Raw genomic sequence first — 22,403 nt, 5'->3', positions numbered from 1 at the left:
TCATATGTTCAACTGTCCTTGTAGCCGCAGAGGAACAAATGAACTGTCTCTTTGTAGGACGTCTTTGAAAAGTGCCATATTTAATGTTTCATGCTGGGAACAGCGTCAGTGAGGCGCTGCACCTTCAGAAGTAGATATGTTAGGGCGTCCTTTTCTGCAGGAGGGTGATTTATCGGAGTTAAACTACCCGAAAATGTCGTTAAAAGCACCGCCGGCATCCTGGATCGCGCAACTGCTGATCAACGGCTCGATCGATCAAATAAATCGAATCAAAGCGGAATGAAGATCTGTGGCGCGGAGACGCCGCGGAAACTTGTTGCCAACATCGTATTCCTTTTGTTTTGTTGTGTTGCACAACAAAAAGGGGAGCCATGAATAATTCAGGCTCTCCCCGATGGCTTGCCCATTTACAGCCGCTCCTTCCACGAGCAGACTCCATGCATTCTCCAGCCGTGTTCCTCAACAGACTGTGTGTTTGTTGGTTGTTTTTTTTTTGCTTTTAAATGGCAGCGAGATACATGTGACCTCTGAGTTAGTAGGACTCCACCATCCGTCCGCGTCTTAATTTATTCATAACCCTCCGCCTGCGTCGGGTACAGCAAAAGCCCCTTATCGTAAACACCGTGGAATATCAAAACGAATCTGTCGAGGATTATTACCGCCGTATGGAAATACCGAGGGGAAATACGGCTCCCCTCTTCATCAGAGCGCGAGTCAAAACAAGGCGGGAGGCGAGGGAGGAATAACAGAATGCAGTGGTCATAGATAATAACTCGATTTGCCGTACTGTAATCCATGAAGGGCATCTCCATCCCTCTCCTCCCCCCACCGGGCAGCGTGGCATGTCATTTTTCTTCACCGCTGGCTCCTTCAATCACGCCGCTGTGAGGCTGCCTGCAGTGACTGCCTGGAAAAGAGACGATGCTTGATGGTTTCTCCGCGACGCTTTATTTCGAGATTTAACGCTCGCATCTGCGAGACGAGCTGCCAATACCGTTTGAGGGCTCAATCAATTCATCCCAGATGGATGTTCATGACGGTGGAAAATGGCGGGTGACGGCGGATTGTCTGAGAATGTAGGACTGGCTGAACAAAATGTGACTTGTAGTGTGTTTTTGTTCGCTTTCGCCGCAAAAAAAGACAAAAAGAAAAAAAAAAACACTGAGTATTTCGGGTCTGGTTTCTCAACAGAACATAACTTGCGCTATAACCTTTTTTTTTTAGCGAAATATTGGAGCTTGTTGTAAGTCAATAATTCCTCAATATTGTGGAAAAAGCACTAGTTCCACTAGGAGAATATTTCACTTGAAACGTAAAAAATGTCATGTTATGAGTTTATAAAATCTGTCAATGAAACTAGTACTTTTGCATCAATATTTAAAATTTTTTGGTCCTTCTCAGAATTGGTGTTCATTTAACTTTTTCAGAGATATTTCCACGAGAGATTGAGTTGCTTTTACGATTTCAAATGTTAAAATTTCTCAGTCGCTAGTTGAAATAACTCTGAACGTGTTAAATTAAATTAAATTAAATTAACACCAATTCTGCCGAAGACCAAACAGGCTCGACACGGTGTTGATTTAACTCTGACAAATTTGCCGTATCTGGGTGAAAAGTTACTTGTAAGTTAGTTTTGTTTTATTTCAAGTGAACTAAGACATCTGCGCTATCAGCCAGTTAATCAATCAAGTTTATCTGCACAGCACATTTCAGCAACATGGCAGTTTAAAGTGCTTTACATTATGAAAATATAAAAAACAACATAAACATAGACAGTCAGCAGTTGTGAAAACCAGTAACAGACGTCACACTAGAAACTAGACCAAAAATACTTGCACAGACTTTGTGTTTTGCACTCTTCCGTGATGCAATCATTGTTTTTTTTTTACGTTGGAAAATAATCTCTCTTTTTGTGTGTGTGTGTTCACCTTTCGTAATTACATTGGTGCAGATTTTTTGTTTTTTTATGCACTATCTTGGTGCAAAGACTCCGTGTGAAAGCAGCACAAGGTGCTGGGGAACGGTTCGCTTCCAGGCAACAAATCTCCTGTAAGCCCTGTAGTAATCATGAGGGTAAGCAAAGGCGGGAGAATGCGGTGACATTGTTACAAAGTGGCAAGCTCTGCGAGGGGAGGAGGCAGTGGGTGGATGAATGCATCAACAAAAACATAGCCAAGAGTCGGGAGACAACACTTTATTTCCAGTCCGGAGTCAATTTTGTTGATGCAGCACGTTAAACACAACTATAGTTGACCAATGCGCTGTGCAACCGGGCCAAATAACATAATAGAATATACGACAAAAAGCACAATAAAGAGGAAGGAAAGACCTTTTAAAAGAATAAGGCGCAATAAAAAAATATATAGAATGTATTAAACTGAAAACCTTTGGCCCTGTGGGTTTGCATTTCTTCCAATAGGTTTACTTTGTTAGTGTATAGCAACTTGATATACAGTATATATTCTTTTTTTTTTTTATCACAAGACATTTCAATGGAAAAATTGGTGGCTGTGCCTCTAGATACTTTATTAACCAATTATTTAACGTGGGACAGAAAATGCCAAATATTTTCTATAAAACTAAAGTAACTTTTCAGGAAAATGTAGGAGCGCGTTTTACGTTAATTCCTTAATGTTGACGGAAAAATACGTGTTCCCTTGGAAGATTGTTTCACTTATCGCAAAAATGCCTTGTTATAAGTGAAATAATCTTCCAAAGGAACTAATACCTCTTCATCAATATTAAGGAATTATTGATTTAAAACAAGCTCTTATATCTTGCAGAATTATTTCTTTTAATTTTGTCTTATTTCAAGCATACCAAGATATCTGCAGTAGGAACTAGATGAAAATAATTGGTAAGATTTTGTCTTTTTGCAGTGAGCTCAAATAAAAGCCTGACATTCTTTAAAAATATAAAATAAAACACTGTAAATTGATGTCCTTTAAGCTCTTTATTCCTATGTTGACATGAAAACAAGCACAGAGACACATCAGATATACACCACAGAGCAACAACAGAAAGTAAGACGTGGTTGATGTGACTGGATGGTGTTTTGACTTGATAATTTGTGGTTTCCTGAGTTGGCCACCTCTGGACCCATCAGTCACAGAGAAAGGACCGGTTCATTTCTTCTACATTTTGCAGAAAATCCTGTTTATTTAAATCTGTACCCTGTCAGAAAGTATTAAAACCAATTTATTGCACTGACTGCTCCTTTTCTTTAGATTGTATATGCGTAAGTTTATGGGTTGATTCAGATACAGTCATCTGGAGTGGATATAATTAGGATATTTATGTTCAGCTTAAATTACATATTTACATACACCATATAAAAAAAACACATGATTTTTGTTTTGACTTTTCCAGTTTTCGGCCAGTTAGTATTACTATCATATTTCTTTGTTTAATGCCAGATTAGTGAGAGTTCTTTTGCGATAATTTTTTCCACTATCTTTATGTTCAGTTATGGTAAGATTACAGTTCACAATTTGATATGGACCGATCACTATTGATCTGTGAGATCTCAAGCTTCTGACTGGGGATAATTCAGAATATTTGAGTTAATTGGAGGACGTAGTTTGAGGCAACGCCTCAGGCCTGACGCTTCCTTGCGTGACATTATGGGAAAATTTAAAGTTCAACCAAGTTACCTGTTAGAGAACTGTGAACATTGTTTCATTTTCATTTTTTGAATTCTGCAGCACATCTACATGTTAAGGTTGTCAAAGTCAAGCTAGCATAGCTGACCTACTTCCCTCTCATTCCCTGTTTCTTTTTAATTAAAACTTTTTCTTGACCATGTTATATAGTTGTCATAGTTTTATATATCAGGAGTACATTTAAGAATTAGCACGTTATGTTGACAACTTGACATCTAAAATCAGTGGTAGTTGTGGCCCACATGGCGGTGGGATCTTCTGACGTCTAACAGCAACATGTCTATATTTGCTGAATAATTACTTGTAAGGTAGTTTTGTCTTATTTCAAGTATGCTAACATATTTGCACTAGAAACTAGGCAAAGAATACTTGGAAAGATTTTGTTTTTACAGTGAAGGATGCACAAAATCGTACCAAAAGGGAAAACAAAATTTAACAAAAAAATACAAAAGTTCCATCTTACTAGTACATTTTTCTCATTGATAACCGGTTGAAATTGTGATTGAATTGAGTCGAACCTGTTTTTCTTCAAAAAGGTCTTGAGATTATGTTTGTTGTTAATTAGCCACGTGCAAATTAAGTGAACAGTAGACAACGGAATCAAAATCAGCTGTGCTGGCTAAATTTGTGCACTCTGATTTAAAACGTTCCCATTCAAAACTGTACAGCCATGAAATTTGATGAAGGTAAACTAGCAAGGAAAGAGAATCAAAGATCTTACCAATGAACCTAAATGTTGCACATATTTAAAAATGTTTTAAATGCCTTTTGCATGTTCAAAATTCACAACAGCAGCAGTAGCAATGTCAAACTGCCGACCAGGAAGTAGGATGAAGATGCATCATTAGCTCAAGTCTTTAGCCAGTTTCCTGCAGACATTATGGGAATTCCAAACACCAACGGAGGCCAGATTCACTCCCTGTACCAAGAAAGTTTGTTCAAATAAATGGATCAATAACTCCCCTTATTGCTTTCGGTACTTGATCCTGTCTGCCTGTGATACGCTCCTTCCTGAATCCAAATGAGCTCCTGTCGTCCCGTTTGTTTAAACAGACCCGGCTCCGTGGGACAAAGCCCGTACCGTCTTACGCATTACTTGAAAGCGACTCAATCAGTGAAATGTTTGTCATCGAAACTTGTCTGCGTGTTATGATTTGAGTTTTTCTTGTCAGCCTCATTGATCATTAGTCCCGCTCGGCTGCCCACATTTGGATGTGCGGGGGTGTGTGGGGGTGTGTGTGCGTGTGTGTGTGCCGTTGTGAAGCAGGCTGCTCAGCAAGGCGGAACCAGGTGTCGGCGTCGGAGTAACACTCTGATTAAATCTCTTGCCTTTTTGCTTGTTCCCCTGCACGCTCTCCTTTTGGCAAATAAATTAGAAAGAGGTGACCTTTCGTCGGGTGTGCACAGAAGAAAAAAAAGAAAGAAAAAAAAAAACTCGAGTGCTTAAACTTCAAGAACCAGACATGTTGACTTCAATTAATCGTGGCCGGCAAAACAGCAGGTGACACGTACGAGATGGTTCGCTGCACCATGCACATATATTGCTCATCGTCACTCCGAGGCATTACACTTTTTTTCTTTTTCTTTTTTTTTTTTTTCTTTATACCAGAAGAGAAGGATCTTACAGCCACGGTCTGCTCTGCAGCACATCAGCCTGTGATTAGGCCTCTCAGCACCAGTCAGACGTTTAAATACGCTCATCGTTTTGACCTATTAATGACACTTTTGAAGCTGCATTCGCAACATCGTCAACAAGTCTTTGAACTAAAAATTGGGAATATGCATCCATTTACTGATGTGTTGTCAAAACGACACAGGCTGGAAATGTAGAGCGTCAACTATTTTAATTTATTCTGAAATTAGCAAGTTGCACATTAACCACAGGATTTTTGTCCACATCAATAAGCTCCTGAAACAATTCTACACTGCAAAAAAAAAAAAAAAAGCAAAATCCTACCAAGTAGTTTTGGTCTAGCTTCTACTGCACATATCTTGGTACAATTGAAATAAGACAGAACTGATTGACTTAAAACAAAGCAAATTTTGAACAAAAGATGTCAATAGTCAGGCTAGCTTAGCCTACTTCAGCTACATTAAAAAGGTTAGCCTTTAGACATCATTAGTGGCCTATGTACATTTTAGTTTTCATCAGAAGAGTCATTTTGATCAGATGGAAAAGAATTTCTGTCTTGCCAAAGAAATTCTTGTGGGAAGGCAAAGGTAATTTTATTTACATAGCATTTTATTTTCAGCAACAAGGCAATACAAAGTGCTTGAGTTTGAGTCAGACGGTCAAAGCTTGATAACTAGACAACCGGGCAGTTTTAACGATGATATTTGCACTAGACACTGGACCAAAAGTACTTGGTAATACTTAGACTAATTCTATCCAAAAAATATAGTCTGTTCATTCAAAATGTTATTATAGGACACACTCAGAGTTGGGTCTGCACTGAATTAGTGTATTGACCAAATGGAGGCGATTGATAAAAATGAAGTGGCTGGAATGGATTATGGAAAGACGGCAACAAAACTTTTATCACAGATTACCTAGTCATTTTCTTACCTTATGCATCTCTAACAATAATAATATTAATAATACATCAAATTTATATGGCGCTTATTAGGACCCTTAAAAGTCACTTAATGAGATTAATTCCTTTGCTATGATCATTTTCATCAAGTGTAATTGTATACATTTGAGGAAATTACCGTGAAAATACATGACCTGCTTTGTTATTTTTATAAGACAACTTTGTTAACCAAAGGAAATAGTAATAATAATAAAAAAAACAACCTCTTTGCACCTCGTTGGGTCCGACTTGCAAACACAGGGGAAATTGGGCCTGAACAATTGAGGAGGTAGGCATTAGAGGCAATTCACTTCTCCCCTCAGTTTCACTAGGTAAAAGATGAGTCCTGTACCAAATGATATTGAACATTGATGGAACATTCCCTCTAAAATAATCCAATTATTGTCAGAGCCATATTGCAAACATTTCAAATGCTGATTAAGGGCTGTTGTGCGGGATGATAAAACCGTCCAAATCGAATGAAACGCCACGCCGCCGCATCATCGTGGGGAGGGTACGCCACCTCCTGCAGCAGGAAAGGATCTATCAGCGAGACGTGCTCTCATCCGTTTCAAAGGCAGCGGCTGTAACACAAACACTTTTTTGCAGCTTTCACGCTGCATGACCCGGTGTGTGGTGTCGACTGCTTGACTGGGGCTGAAATCAGGAGCCCAAACAGCAGCTCAAGGAAAGGTCTTAGATTCTTTTGGGGTGAAAAAATGAGTTTGAGACAACAGCTTTTAGCGTAAACAGAGCAATATAAAAGGTTATGATTAGGCTGCCATTTTTGCATCTTAAAATGAGAATGATTCAGTCTAGGCTATTAAATAGTAAAGCACAGCAGTTGCGAACAGATTTCCGAGGTGACGTGCTTTTAAGAGACGCCTTTCATTGTCACTTCCTGAAATCCCTAAAAGCCAGACGGGCCGAGATTGCGTTCTCACACTTCAAGCTCCAGATATTATTCATGGTAATGCGAGGCAGATTTTCGAGAGGTCCCATTTTAACATTTTATAAAGTCCCAGTACCTCACTGGAGGTGACTCGTTTCCACCCTGCATTACTCCGCATCCATAATAGATGGCTGGCTCAACCTCGGCGGTGGTATACATATGTTTACAACTGTCAAATTCACCAAGAGGAGTCACTAAAAGTCCTGAAAAAAAAACACAAAAAAACAGCCATCCATCTAAGTTGGATGGCTCCCGAAGACCTTGTTCCTACACCAGCTCTCCCAACAACATCAATAATACATACAGAGATAAATGCGCCCGAGTGCATCGGATCAAAAACAAGGCAACAAATGGGGAGCCAGGAGAAATAAGCAGCTTGCTGATGACGGCAGAGAGGGGGAAGTCGCACCAATATCGCTCATATTCAGCTGATCCTCAATGACAAGTAGATTTTAATACATCATACGTGCATCAAATAGTTAAACTGCCAGAAATGAGACTTAAATGCTTGAAACATTTGCTTTAGTGTTGAATATTAGTGTCAGAAGCTTATAGAAACATCCTTTAATTTGCATACATAAACATCAACCTACTGAAATCTACTGTATGTCTATGTGCTGTGTTTAATTCGGAAACGTTTTTGCATGAATTAAGGCGATCAGTCTGGCATGGCTGTTTATTGACAATATGGGGTTTATATCCGGCAAGTTAGCTGGCTTTACAAACATAGTGAAACCATTATCATTAAATAATAATATCAATAACTTTATTGGTAACACTTTATTTAAATGGGTGTACATAAGACTTGACATGACGTTGTCATGAACGTGATATAACACCTGTCATGAACATGGGGTCTTCATAAATGTTTAAGACTTGTCATGAAGTGTGGTTTGGTAAATAGTTACATTTTCAATGTAAAGTACCATTAAAACTTGCATTAAAAGTAAGTTAAGGGTGCGCTGTGGTGGCGTAGGGGTTAGCGCGACCCACGTTTGGAGGCCTGGAGTCCTTGACGCGGCCGTCGCGGGTTCGATTCCCGGACCCGGCAACATTTACCGCATGTCTTCCCCCCCCTGAATCCCCCTTTCCTGTCAGCCTACTTTCATATAAGGGACACTAGAGCCCACAAAAAGACCCCCTGGAGGGGGGGGGGAGTAAGGTAAAATGTCAACTCTGCATTAAAAGTGTCTATTTATTTCATGACAACAGTCATAAGCGTTCATGAAGACGCCTTCATGTTCATGACAGGAGTTATGTCATCTTTATGACAGCGTCACATCAGTCTTATGCACACTCCCTTCAAATGGCGATTTCAAACAAAGTGCTGAACAATCACAATGAGATAAAAATAACCAAAACAAAACAGTACAGTTTAAAAAGAAATAAAATATCAACAAAAGAAGTGAGAGCCACAGGTGTGAAGCTAAGGGACATATGACAGAGTAAACAAGTGGGCGTTTGACTTAGTTGTAAAAACTCTAGAATCGTTTTTTTTTCCCACTGAACTTTTTTCCTTTCGCATAACTTTCCATAAGAATGCTTGCATCTTTCTGTCAAAATCCAGCTTCTGTAGCTGTGTTGTGTTTTGTCTTGCTCTCAGTTTCTTTCTACAGAACAACTTTTTAGTCAGCAGGATTCCCAGTGACTGTGTGTAGGCCTTAACGAGGCCATAACATTTATTGGAAGCACTTATGTCAACAGGCTTTATGTAACCCGTCACTTGACAATTTGAATTACAATAAAATATGTATCCAATAATATTTAAACTTGCTGAAGCATACCTATGCAAATTCAGATGTTTTTCCCACTCATATTCAGATTTTGTTGTACTTCAACATTAATGTCTTGGCGTCTATCAAACACTTTCTGCAGAGTAAAACCATGCAAAACATTTCCTGTCGCGAAATGCCGTCACATGAGAGCAGAGGTTAAAAAAAAGACTGCCGTTGTGCATTGTCTAAAAAACCGGAATGAACGGGCTTGACGGCTGAGCTTTTCTTTTGAAGGATGCCACTGAAGCATAAGGTGACACAGAATTGGAGATTACAGTGAAGTACTTAAAAGTTTTCCGTGGGCTGCGTCAACGCTCCGGGGTTCTGCACGACGCCTTTGACTGAGTCGCTGAAATCGGGCGGACGATTTGAGGTGTTATCAGTATTTCACTTTTAAGTACATAGCACATAGTTTTAATGTTTTATGGCTGGTGGCTTTGAAGCTCTGTATTTTTGTTAAGGAGCTATGAAGATATTTTAAACTTACTGAGGTTTATATATATATGTGTGGTTTTTTTTATTCTAAGCTCCATATTATTTATTGAACAGCCATAGAGTATGTTCCCATGTCTCTGAAAGATTTATCTCTCTTTATATTCATTTTTCCTTGTGAAATTCTGTAACTCTGAGTGAATCTCTTCAAAGGTTAGTGGGTGAAGTCCACATTGAACATGCTATTAGATTTTATTTCTTTGTGTCTGAAAATTGGATTAAATCCTCATGGAAGTTTAAAATGATGGTGATTTACATCATGGTTGTTGTTTTTTTAATGTAAATCAACATTAAAAGAAATGTTGTTTTGCCAGCTTCTATTTTTTTTTGTGTGTGTTTGTTTTTTTTACCAAACCAGTTCCAGTTCAAAACCTGGACCAGTTCCCTCTGTTGCCGCACGCCGGACATCAGCTCTGGCAGTGAAAAGCAATGTTTTCTAAGCAAAAACTTCTTTCTTTAATTCCTTCAGGGGCTAGTCAATGAACATCAAAAACCTGTTAAAGCATGGCTAGGAGACAACATGGCACCCAGGTCTTTAGCTTTCCAAAACAAATGTGATTATTGATCTTTTTTTTAATGATGCTAATTAAGAAATATGCCTTAGTCCAGATATACCTTTTTCTGAAAACCCTCCATACAGATGACTTTTATTTTATGTTTGTGTTCTGATCTTTTTTGGGCTTATTTTTGTCAGCAAGGTGTTGCCGTATTCAGTTTATCTCTGTGCGGTTGTTCTTACCACAGTAGTTAATATTTTCCTTTAGTTCCTTATTTCTTGTGTGGCTTCTTGTCTCACGTTAGCGTTAGTCTTGTTCCCTGGTGATTTGTACATCCTTTCTGTGTCTTAGTTCAGCTCCTTCTGTGTTATCTGTGTTAATTATATTATTTTTCTCAGTCTATCTACGTCCAGCTCTCCCAGAGCTGCTCTGAATCCACCTGTTTACGCTCATCTGCTTTCATTATCACACCGCCCTCCTTTTCCTCAGTGTTGGAGCTTCTTGCTTCCCATTGTGAGGAGCTTCTATTATACTTTCCGGTCTGATGTTCTGTTCGTTTAGTGCCGTTTTGTGGTCAATGTGTCCTGTTTTTCCACATTTATGTTACCTCTCTGCCTCTGGTCTGCCTACACCAATGTCCTATCAGAAACCAGGAACCTGGAGATGCCCCAAGTGGCTTTTTTCTTTCTTTTATATTGTAATCTTTTTTGTCTCCCCCTTTTTCTTTTATGCGTGTGGGGGTGTGCGTGTGTGTGTGTTGGTGGAGGCCTCAACAATAATACTCAAATTTAATTGATAATAACATTTTAGCTAGATATTAGCTTCTTGTTCTGGAGCCATAGTAGAGAGGTGTAGTGTGCAAAACTGGGCCCTTAAATTATAAGTATATATAAACAGCAAAGCAGCTGAAACACTGAGTGCCTTTACAGCTAGACTAAAAACAAAATTGTTTAGTTACTTTTGAACCATAATCAGTGAAACATTAATCAACATTCTGATGTTTAACTTGACAAAATATAACTCCTCAGATTGACTATGTGCTGAATGACTTTGTATTTTTGTGGGTTTTTTTTTTTTGATGAACTGCCCTATTTGCTGAAACGTACTATACAAATAAACTTGATTGATTGACGTAGGCAAAAATATATATTTTCTTTCAACATAGACCTGACAGTGAAGAACATGGGCCTGATATCGAAGTTCCATAAAACAGTTCTTTCTTTTCCTAGCTGTTCCGGACAGAAATGGTCCAACCACAGAGACAGCTTCTGATTTTGCGTTCATCAGGCTAACTGCCCGCTGCGCTACATACGCAGCCTCAGTCGGTTTCTCCGCTTTGGGCGGGAGCAGCCTCCGACTCTTTGGTGTAATGAAGCGGTACTGCTTTCAGGTCGCGCTCTGCTCCACTTTCACCTTACAGTTGGTATCAGACGGGATCTGGGCTGGAGGCGAGCGACGAACGGGATGAACTCGCTGCAGAAGCTGACCTGCTAAAGGAAGGTTCAGCCATTAGATGTAGAGCTCACATCTAATGTTGTGCAGTCTGCAGCAAAAATAACAACATAACAATTATGGCCGCAGTCAAACTTGCCACAGTTCAATTAATCAAGATGTCTGAAAGTTGACACCCATACATGTGAAATTTTAATGAAAGTTGAGAATCATGTCAAACAAATCTAATTATTTTTACCCTAATAAAGTCATATATAAATGAGATTTTTTTTTAATTCAAATTATTTTAAATATTTAATTTTTTTTGGTCTTTGATGAAGTCATGCCAAGACAAGACAGGTTATTAGTACAGCACACTTTCAGCAACTAGGCGATTCAAATTGCTCTACATGATTAGAAGGAAAATAAAACAACAGACCAGCAAAAAAAGAACAAAAATCCATTGCACTGCAGTGGCAGAGTAAAAGGAAAATCATGACAGGCTCAAAGACATACGACACTTTATAATTTTCCAGGTGTTTTTAGTTAAAGGCAGCCCTGATCTACAGGAGCTCGGTGTTTCAGCGTCTTGGCAGTTTTCTGTAGGTTTGATCCAGATTCGAGGACCACAAAACCGACTGGTGCTTTAAATTACAAAAGTATATTAAAGTCTATTCTCTGAGCTACAGGGAGCCGATGGGATACAGTAGTAATGTAGTAGCATTACTACTGCATGGAAGGTCTTTAGAACTGGGCTGATGTTCTCTGTCCTCCTGGTTTTAGTGAGAACTTGAGCAGCAGAGTTCTGGAACGGCTGCAGCTGGAGGATTGAATTTTTAGAGATACCTTTGAAGACCAGGTTGCAGTAATGAATTAGACTAAAGGTAAACATACAGATGAGTTTCTCAAGGTCTTATTGAATATATACACTGCTCAAAAAAATAAAGGGAACACTTAAACAGGTGTTTAACACTTAAAGTGTTCCCTTTATTTTTTTGAGCAGTATATTTTATCTCTCCACCTTACGAATTTCAGACTTTCTGAGGTGCTAGCATTCCTACCGAATGATAGCTGCATGGTAGCCCCTTGAGGTAATTTGGTCCTTAAAGCAGTCTGCAGCTGGGTTGCTGTGGAAGTTCACCAGTCAAATATTGTTAGAGTTTATTTAGTAAGACACAGCAGCAATTTAGATTATTCATTAATGTACTTCATAACTCTTGTCTAATCAGAAATAATCTCTCCCACAGTCTTCTCTTTAAGAACTACAGTCTCAGCACTGAACAGGGAAAACATTAGCTACCTTTGCTTTGCATTCTTCCCGCATTACGACAATGATATGACAGGATGTGACGCCATATTAGATTCCTAATGAATATCGGTTCTTATGTTGTTGTAAGGTGTTTGTCTTTTTTCTATTTGCCCCACGTTTAACTTTGAGAACCGGCCCCTCTATTGGTCTCAACTCTGTCTGAAACTAGTTATGACAGGAAGATCATGACATGAATTTGAACAATGGGACTAAAAGAACACAAGAGCTTACAAATAACAAAGCGGAGGCGATGCTAACCAGGGCACAGGCAGCATCACCAAGGGAGCGCGACACAGAACCCTGATGACAAACGACTTCTCTGAGGAGTATAAATACTGAGCAGGGTGATTGGTGGAGTGAAAGCAGCTGAGCGATTGCAGTGTGGGGGCACTGTGGGCTGGTGATAAGACAGAAGAGAGACCCAGTGAACACTATCTAAAAAGAGGACGATAAACAAGAAGAGTAATCATGGGAATTACTCAGAACTCTCTACCCTAAAAAACAGGCCTCAGACCGAAGCGGACAAGACAACAAACCCAAAAACTAAAGGAGAGACGATGATTACTGCCGCAATGTCGCAACAGATAGGTTTAAACCTTTAGACCACGACGTTTTACTTTGTCTAAATGAAATATCTACAATCCACATCTAACACTAACTCATGTCACAGTGAGGTCTACGTAAAGCCTCTGTGGGAATTAAACAACTTAACATCGTTTAAGTCCCTGGAATGACTAAAGACACAAAAACAGACCTCAGAACTCGGAGCAAACCTGACGAAAAATGTGCAAAGTCTTCGACATAGACATTGCACTCTCTAGCTAGTGTAACTGTTAGCTTACACTAGCCTCACAAACGTCGGTAGTGAAGCTACGACCACAGTGTCTGTGAAACAGCCGACTGCAGGCTGTTTGCATGAGAAGACAGGCACATTAATTATCCTGCTAATATTGGGTTGTGTTATGCTATAAAAAGCAGAACTGCCATAAGTTATAATATTTTGCACAGGAAGCACTTGTAAATTCCCTCATTAGCATCTGTTAATTCTATTGCTTGCTTAAGTTTGTTTATAAAAAAAATTAAAACAATGTTAAGCTATAACTGTAAAAAAAAAAAAAAAAATGAAGAAGAAGAAGTTAGTTTCAGCTGCAGTGGGAATGTTGCTTTGATTTGCACTTTGTTTTAACAAAAAAGTTTTATTACCCTGAAGTTATGGTACTTTTAATAAATGTTGTTATATCACCAGAATGTGAGACAAGCCAATGCTTACAGTGTCGACACCTGCTTATCCATGCTGGGTTACGGGCGGATGCCTGTCCCCATCGGCCTTTGGGTGAGACGTGGGGAACACCCTGTACAGATCACCCCCGCTGGGCTACACACACACACACACACACCCACACACAGAGTATTAACAGTTATACATTCACTCTTAGCACATAGATTCTTTAGAAAGACCAATTTAACATATTATTATCATATTGTTACCTTTCTGCTACAATGTACAGGCAACTTTTTCAGCAACGTGGTCCTCACTTTGCCTTTGGTTGTGACAAAGTGAGTTTCCATTAAACATAAAATTGCCCAAATTGAAACTACGAAAATAAATGAGCTTAAAGGAAACGGCAATGTCGATAAAACGTATGTTTTTTCATACATTTGTGTCATTTAAACATGTTGAATCTCCTGTAAAACTGTAGACAACAAGTTCCCTAAAAAGCTGCATACATATCCGCTGCCAAGTATAACGGGTCGGTCGCTTCAACGGCTGAATAAAACTTTGACAATTCCCTCTGATGATGAGCACTAGCGCCATGGCTAAGTTATGAATATATCTCATGTAACTGTTTACATCCATTGCTGCCATGATTTTGACTAGCTTATTCACGTGTGATTTTCATTTAACTTATTATGTAATGGAAACACCGCAATTGCAAAATTGCACTTTTTTCAACATTAGCAGAATCCAGACAAAAACTTGTGCACGTTTGTAATGGAAACGCAGATAGTGAATCAGCCATGACATTGTTGGGACTTTCTGTGTTGCTAAGTCAATTGGTGTTCAACAAATCTATTTCAACTTATTCATCTGACATCTGCTTCAAAGTTATTTACCCAAGTCCCCCATAAAATGGAAAGAAACACAAGCAGAAGGAGTTTTCTATACATCTGGCTCCGCATTTTATTCTACTGCATTGTTTGTCTCACATTTTCTCTCTCCGTTGTCAAAATGTCCTGCGATTTTATTAAAAAAAACAAGCAACACCAAGACCTTTCCGAGACTTACATCGTCGATAAAGTCAAAGCCAAATTTTACATGAATTGCATTCATTGCTGTAAAAAACTGTGAAAAAGAAGAAGAAGTTAGTTTAGGTGACAAAATTAAGTTCACATAGTCATCTGAAATAGTTTGGAGGGGAAAGTAAATCAAAGTTGTTGTTCTTCCTTTCACACAACACAGCTGAGACAGGAGCTTCCTGTGTTGACATACTGGAAGTGATTTCATCCCGTTTTTTTCATCCCCTGTTTGTCCTCTTCGATCTGACCCTTTCTCGCGACAGACAAACCCCGCTCTACAGTAGTTGGCTATAAATCCAAAAACATAACACAAATTACAGAAGACCGAGTGTCACCCAGCACGGAGAGAATTGAGATGTTTTCTGAAGGGAGAGGAAGTAAAGGGTGCTTTTTTTTTCTTCCCTTTTTTTTTTCTTAAACCTGTTTTGTTAGTGACTGCTGCGCCACCACCTCCCACCACCTGTCAAAGTGACAGCACTGACAGTCCTTGGGCACAACTCTGACATTATTTGCTGAAGGTAAATAAGGAAAAATATGTCGCCAGCGCACATGATTCATAGTTAGTCCCAGCTCCTGTGTGCAGACATGTTTTTTCACGCTCGTTTTTGAGAACTTGGGGGATTGCAGCAAAGATTCTCCATAGTGTTTTTTCGCCCTCCCACTTTTGGCGATGTAGTGGGGATAACAAAGATAATCCCAGGAGTTGGTTTTTTTTATCTTTTATTTTTTTACCTTTCAGTTTGGGATTGTTCTGCCATTGATCTCTGTGAAGGAATTATGCAGCAAAGCTGTCTTTCTTTTCCCTTCCCTATCATTCTTTTTTTAGTGTATATTTAATTGTGCAAAATTTCATCCAGCTGAAGCCCGCTCTGCTACTTTCTCATAACCCCGCTTAAAGGCTTGTATGGATCAGGATATGGTAATACTCGCCGTACTAAGCCCTTGTAATCTTCATGCTTGAATTTGTGAACAGAGGGCCGTGTCTTTTCGGCGCACTGTAAATAGTGGCAGCATTATATAGCGTGGCTGTGTGGAGAAAAGTAGCTCGTAAAGTACCGCGTATTTAGAAGAAAAAAATCGCAAAGACTATTTCGCAGCCGCCTGTGACTCTGTCGCGTAGACACACAAGTGCATTAAATATGACTAAAAGCTAAGAAGATAAGCAACTCCGGATTTATGTAATGTTGTCTTGGTAACTTTAATTCATTTTACTGCAACTTAAGACCATATGCATGTGTGGCGGCATCCGGTAAAGCGTGAAATCACTTGGTTTTTCATGAAGCCCATTTGGGTTTTCTGGTTAAGGCTCAATGGGGCAGAGGTAGTCATAAAACCTTCATTTAGTATATCAGCACTGTCTTTTCTCATTATGAGCTCACAGACTGATCAGTGTCGGGCCACGCGCTAATGCGTTGAGACCTGAACGTAGTCATGTTTAATAATCAAGAGAGGATCTAAGGTTTTTTATTTCACTCGCTGTTTTTTTTTTTTTTTCCTCTACAAACCCTTACTCAATATAATCCAAAGCAATTGACATATAGAGTTATAAGCTTAGCTTCTATCAAGGGATGTTTGAAATGATGGGGAAGTTTTTTTTTAACCAACATTCATGTGAAAAGGCCTTAAGTTGTACAACTTTTCACTCTCAGTCATGTTTGGGTTTGCTGCTCACAATAGTTCTATTCACTTGCTTGTCCACTGCTGAGAAATAATTTAAAACGGTTAGTGCCGGATGAAATGGCATGTAAAAATAAATTGCTCCTTTTTTCGTTTTATTCCGAATTTCAAATCCAATTTTAAGAAAATTTCTTTAAAGAAGAATTACAAATTACAAAAAATATCTTAAAAATACTTGTTTTTGTTTCAATGGTTAATATCCCTCTGGAAAGCCAGGAAGGGCTTTGATAGAGAAAAAAAAAAAATCCATATTTTCCAAAAATGAAGTCTTCAAAATTAAATGTTCAAAACAGAAAATTTGATTAATCAGCAGTATTAACAAAATAGTTTGTCTATTTTGTCGATTAATCGATTTTAGCGATGAATCAATAAAATTGATTAATCAATTAGTTGATTTTGTCGATTAGTTGTCCAACCCTAAAATCTTTGTAAAAGATTTAAGCACAAGGTAGGGATCAAAGCAGCTAATAGTTGCTGAAGAGTAATGTATTATATAACAAGTATTGAACTATGAAAGTTATACAAAGTCTCCTGCTCAATTCTGAGCTTATAAGACAAAATTATATATGTATAATCGATCAAAACACACAAACAGATGTTAATCACAATTGCAATTAGTATAGCATGTCAGTGCTATCGCTCACTTATCAGAAAACTGATTTTGTTTTTTCAGTTTCCCACTAAACTAAAATGAAAGTTAAAGCAATTGTAGCATTTAGTGTTCACCTTACTTTTAAGACTAAATATCTTTGCGTAAAAATCTACAAGTGAGCCTGTCGATTATCACTGTTTTAACTTCAGCTCATTGGTTGTTCACAATAATCAGATTTGTTCCAGCGTGTCAGCATGAGTCAGAGCAAAAAACACATGAAGCACATGTAGAGAGGGGGACAGAGTCCAAAAACAATCAATTCTCACAATCTTTTGAACACAAATCATAGAGGAACAAATCATTGCTGATGTAGCACATGAACTTCTGCTCATCTGATTGGCAAAACGACAAGCTTCGGCAGGGAAATGAATAAGTTGAAAAACAAATGCACTAATCTATCTTGACTAAACGTGTTCAAAATGCAGCAGTTTATATGTCACTCATCATTAACCCTGCTGTCTTGTCTCACTTGCCTTATAATCTCTGCATTGGCTCTTGGTGAATTCCCCATCGAATATTTTTAGAAACATTGTAGTATTTATACAAATGTTTTTTTGTGTAATCAACTTTCATTTAGTCACACTGTACACAATTTTAATTAAAAGTGGATAGGATACACCAGGGGTGTCCAAACTTTTTGCAAAGAGGGCCAGATTTGATCAAGTGAAGATGCCCGGGGGCCAATAGTTTGTTCGGACATTTTTTAACTACAAAAGTTTCATGCAAATACACTCTGTTATAAAACTATTTTCATTGTCACAATTATCTTTATCTTTCAAACAAATATAAGCCACTCAGGCAGATGAGAACAACTCTAAAAACACAAATTCTGCAATTCTTTCATATCTGGAGAGTCAGATAACATTGAACAAACTGTATGAAATACCTTAAATTTACATGAGTTTAAAAATATCTTTGCCTCAAGAACATTTTAAACAGGAGTTATAAGTAATGCAAAGTTGTCTGTTATTATTAAATCTTAAAACAAGTTAATTTTGCTCTTGTCATTTACAATATCTTTCAGAAAGTAATAGTTTGTGTCACATCTACAGGTTCATAACATCAACAGTAATAACCAAATCTTACTCAAGAGTTTAATAAAAATAAGTGCCATAAATCCAAGTGCATAAATGTTCTTTTGGCTCTTCACTGTTGATAGTGACAGATGTTATCGTTCAAAATACTCAATTTCATGTCCTCAACTCTCAGTGCCACACTGTTACGTGCCAGGCAAACATTCGCAAATTCTTGCTTCTTCTCAGGGCAAATGTTCTCCACCATTTTCATAACACAGTCTTTGATAAAAGTATCTTCAGTAAAAGGTTTGCCATGTTTAGCTATTAACATGGCCACTTCGTAGCTTGCTTTGGTGGTATTTTCTTTTGACTCAGGCCTGCGTGAAGAATCGCTGTTGTGATGCCAGTGCAGCTTGGAGCTGCTTCAGTTTTTCAGCACGGTGACTCCCTGTTAGCTTGTTGTATGCGTTAGCATGTTTAGTCTGGTAGTGTCTCTTTACGTTGAAATCCTTAAACAAGGCAACCGTCTCACAAATTACACAAGCACAATTGACCTGATTTTCAGTGAAGAAGTATTGTAATTCCCATCTCTCTTGAAAGCGGCGGCCCTCACTGTTAACTTGTTTTCTTTGCAGTGGCCATGGCAGAAATGAGCGGAGAGCGGTTCGCTGCACGAAGGCAGACTGATAGTATTAAAGTGGTACTGCCACCATTTGGTGAAAGGAGGAATTACAGTTTCAAGTTTTATGATTTATTTATTCTGTTTGACAGTGCAGGCGGGCCATAAATAATACATTATAAGACTGAAGCTGCGGGCCGTATGAAATCTGACTGCGGGCCATGATTGGCCCCCGGGCCGGACTTTGGACATGCCTGGGATACACCTATCCACTTTTGTCACTTCCGATACCAACATCAGATCAGTATCAGTCGATACTGATCCGATACAGAAAAGCAGCTGAATTGATTTAAACATATATTGTTTTAAAACGTACATAAATGTGCTGAATTCCAAATTTATTTGATAACTCTGCACTTGTACAGCACAGCAATTGTCACCGGGTAACCAATCTAGAATTTTTTTCCTGACTGGGACGGATACAGATAACATCGGATCGGTGCATCTATCATTTTAACACAAGGAATGCTTTAAAAGGTTGTTTTACTTTTCCATCATACAACAACATTGCTGGACTAAAGTCTATTATTTCTGGAAGAATGAGAACATGGAGCTCCCTTCTTTCAAACTTTTTAAATGTAACAAAAGCTAGAGCTTTTCAAAGAGTCCAGTTTAGTTTTCATCATATGAATGAATTAATATGTTGCGCTACTAATGTTACGTGTGTAACTGTTTTTGTAATAAATGTGTTTTTTACAATGCGGACCACAGGAAGAGCAGCAGTTGTCACGGCAACGGCTAATGAGGATCCTTATAAACAAACTATATGAGCAGAGCGAACAGTCTTTAGATTGATCAATAAGACAAGTATCTTAATGCAGCTGAAGATATCAGTTTAATATTGTCAGAGTTTAAATCGTTGGCACAAATATAAAACCTTCACTGGTCCATGGTAACAAAAATGCCAGGAATTTTCAGCAGCTGGAAATAAATTTAGATCCACATCATGACCCGAACCCGCTAAACAGCTCCAACGCCATAACATGAGGCAGTAATCCATGGGAATGAATAAGGGTTAGTATTTTCATCTTAGATTGTTATGTATGTCTGAAACATATCTCTGCAGAGATGCACAATTTTGTTTGCTTTTTTCATCATTTGTTATCACTTGTATCTCCCCTCCTATTGTCTGTTATATAATACAGTTATGATGTTTGAAAACTGATAAACCTCAGCAATTCTCGGCACGCCTCGCTACATAGCTGCACACACGAAGGAAGTGCTGATATTGTTGTATTTCCATATGATTTGTTTGATTTGTTGCAGATTTTTAGCCTAATATTTGCTGTGGTTGTTGTTTACACACCTTTTTACACATCAAAACATGCAACACCTTTTTGGCTCCACCCTTAAACTTATACACAGGAATTGGCATTTATCGTATCGTTTATCATTTATCGTGATAAATATCATTATAAGATTTTTGATTTATTGTTATGACAATAAATTCCAATTTATGATGTTTTAAAATCCCTAAAACTGTTTTCTCACATTTTGTTCAACAAATTTGTATCAATATATTTTAAAAATATGACAAAATGCAGTTACTGTGTGTGTTTAGTGACACAAATCATACTTCTTTATGTGACTGGTGTCCTAAAAAGAAGCGTATTATGAATGGGAAGGTTTTTCAAGAGCAGTATTTGTGTTTGTGGGACTATAATTGCTACGACACACAATCATCACCACACAGTTAACTATAAAAGATGACATAAATAGTTGATATAGTCGCTTTTACAACAATACTCCCACAAAAATATCAGGATAAAACTTTAAGTCCATATCCTCCACCCCTACTTGTATGTTAAAATTAGGCAAAATATCACCTGCAGCAACACAGGAACTGTGAATTGGTTGGTCTGTGAGCATAAAATAACCAGCCTCAATCAACACTGAGATAGGTGTTTTATTTCAGTTCAATCCTCCTTGTTGTTCTCCTGGTAACCTCTCCTTCCTCCACCAGCAGATTCATGAGTATCGATTGTCTGGTGGGGAAGCACACACGTAGAACCAATTCATTTTTGCCTGACCTGTAAAGGCAAAGGTTTGTAGAAGCTAATAAAAAGCTAATTATTCAATTATTCTTCTCCGACAAGCCATTTTCCTTCAAACCATTTTATCTATGGTTGTGGGGCAATGGGAGCTCAGACGAAAAACAATTGCTTGTCTGAAATAATTACCTCACTTTTGTGGTTTTAGCCTCGGTTTTTATTGTCAGAGATCAGGGCGAGCAGGATATATCTAATTTACTAAGTGACATATATCCCATTAGTTTGGCGTTTTGGGGTGTTGCTAGCTTAAAACCCTATTAGTCGTGTAATTAGTGATTGAATGCGGGTACACAGCTGGAGAAAACATGAACATGTACAGCGCATAATTGATACTTTGCCATATAGTGGCCATGATCTCATGTGAAAAGGAGCCCATTAATCAAAGTGCTGACAAGGGAAGTTGTGACCACAGCTGGTAAAAATAGGAAATGGCCTGACAGGAGGCGCCTTCACGGATCTGCTGAGGACGACTTTAACCCCCATGCTTATGAAAGCTATCAGGCTGTGCTGAACTACTGAGCGGTGTCACTATTATCTGACCGAGTGGTTTGTCACTTGCGCGCAAAGCCGATGTGACATTGAGATTGTCCTTTAACAAGCGTGTTACAGCTGCGCCCTGCTTTATTGCTCGTCTTTATCTCGACGCCACAATCGCTGAAGTTGGAGAACGAAGCTCCTCCGTGGAGAAAGAATAATAATAATTTTCAATTCAGACCTTAACCTCCCGGTCAGGCGGTTTAAAAATAATTAAGGCCTGTAATACAAACAGAGAAACCTCGTTAGGAGTCTGTGCTAAAATGAAGTTCTCATACCGCTGTGTGTGATTTATTAAAAATCATCTTGTGCTTACCCAGCTGCTGGTGTAAGCTCCAGAATTTCTCTTTTGATTTTTGGATATCTTATATTCATGCACTCATAGATTTTAATTTCATATTACTTTGGTTACTTTAAAATTGATTTAAATTGTTTTAGGGTGAAATGATCATAGAACAAACGCTTTACAAAAAAATAAAACAATTTAATTCATAGGTTTAGAATTATTATGGATTTTCTCTATCCTCTACATTGTCAAAATTATATGTATTTGATACTGGCTGCATGTTTCACCTGAGTTAGAAGAATTAACTTTGATGCTTTACAATTTCAGTATAGTTGAAGTTGGAATGACAAAGCATGAAAAGATGGCTAGTCCTAACTAACTGGGCTGGCAGCTAGTACCAGCTAGCTACATTCAGCTAGCATTAACTAGCTGCCAGTCAAGCTAGCAAAGCTAGCCAAACAGTTCTTGCTAGCCAAAATTGGGGCAGCTACAAACTACAAAGAACCACAGTATGTTTAT

General features: G+C 38.4%; 1 protein-coding gene across 4 annotated transcripts in view; it reads left to right on the top strand.

Annotated features, from left to right (window-relative positions):
- lrfn1 (leucine rich repeat and fibronectin type III domain containing 1) overlaps positions 1-22,403 on the top strand; it is a 198,203-nt gene that overhangs the window by 119,390 nt on the left and 56,410 nt on the right. The window lies entirely within an intron of this gene.

This window comes from Xiphophorus hellerii, chromosome 18 (genome assembly GCF_003331165.1).
Source record: "Xiphophorus hellerii strain 12219 chromosome 18, Xiphophorus_hellerii-4.1, whole genome shotgun sequence".
Lineage (NCBI taxonomy): Eukaryota > Metazoa > Chordata > Actinopteri > Cyprinodontiformes > Poeciliidae > Xiphophorus > Xiphophorus hellerii.
This window is presented reverse-complemented; position numbering and strand designations above follow the sequence as displayed.